The sequence below is a fragment of the Orycteropus afer genome, unplaced genomic scaffold, assembly GCF_000298275.1.
Source record: "Orycteropus afer afer isolate SDZICR_OR568_19922 unplaced genomic scaffold, OryAfe1.0 scaffold00001, whole genome shotgun sequence".
Lineage (NCBI taxonomy): Eukaryota > Metazoa > Chordata > Mammalia > Tubulidentata > Orycteropodidae > Orycteropus > Orycteropus afer.
In genome coordinates, this window is record NW_006921588.1 from 5,686,562 (window position 1) to 5,687,073 (window position 512).

General features: G+C 41.0%; 1 protein-coding gene across 1 annotated transcript in view; it reads right to left on the minus strand.

Annotated features, from left to right (window-relative positions):
- Positions 1 to 512, minus strand: part of ANKAR (ankyrin and armadillo repeat containing) — a 73,795-nt gene that overhangs the window by 12,102 nt on the left and 61,181 nt on the right. The window lies entirely within an intron of this gene.

Sequence of the window (512 nt, forward strand, 5' to 3'; positions counted from 1 at the left end):
GGGTTTGAACCACTAGCCTTCTGCTTAGCAGTCAAGTGCCTTAGGCACTATGCTACCAGAGCTCCTAACACACAAAGGAGTAAGACAGTGGTTTATAGTTCTCTGGAACCTTGAGTAAGGAATGGCTAAGTGGTGCACATAGAAAAACTAGACTCTAAATGCCAGTCTGCAGCAGAATTCTCAATCTATGAAACTTCCATGCTTTTGGAATCCCTTCTGGGGACCATGTCGACTTGGACAATGAATACATCCATTATTTCACAGTATAGTCTAGGCTTGAATGTCTCACTTTACCTAAGAAACCCCAGACATGGAGGTGGGGTGCAGAGAAAATTCCAGTAAATTTTGAGATTCAGTTCCCATCAGCCTGGGGAAATTAATATTTGAAAATTAGTAGAATGTGTTAAACTTAATCCAACATAATTCAAATGTGTAACCAAACCAGACTCACTGCCGTTGAGTGGGATCTGATTCATAGGGGCCCCTCCTTGGGTTTCTTTTTTTTTTTTTTT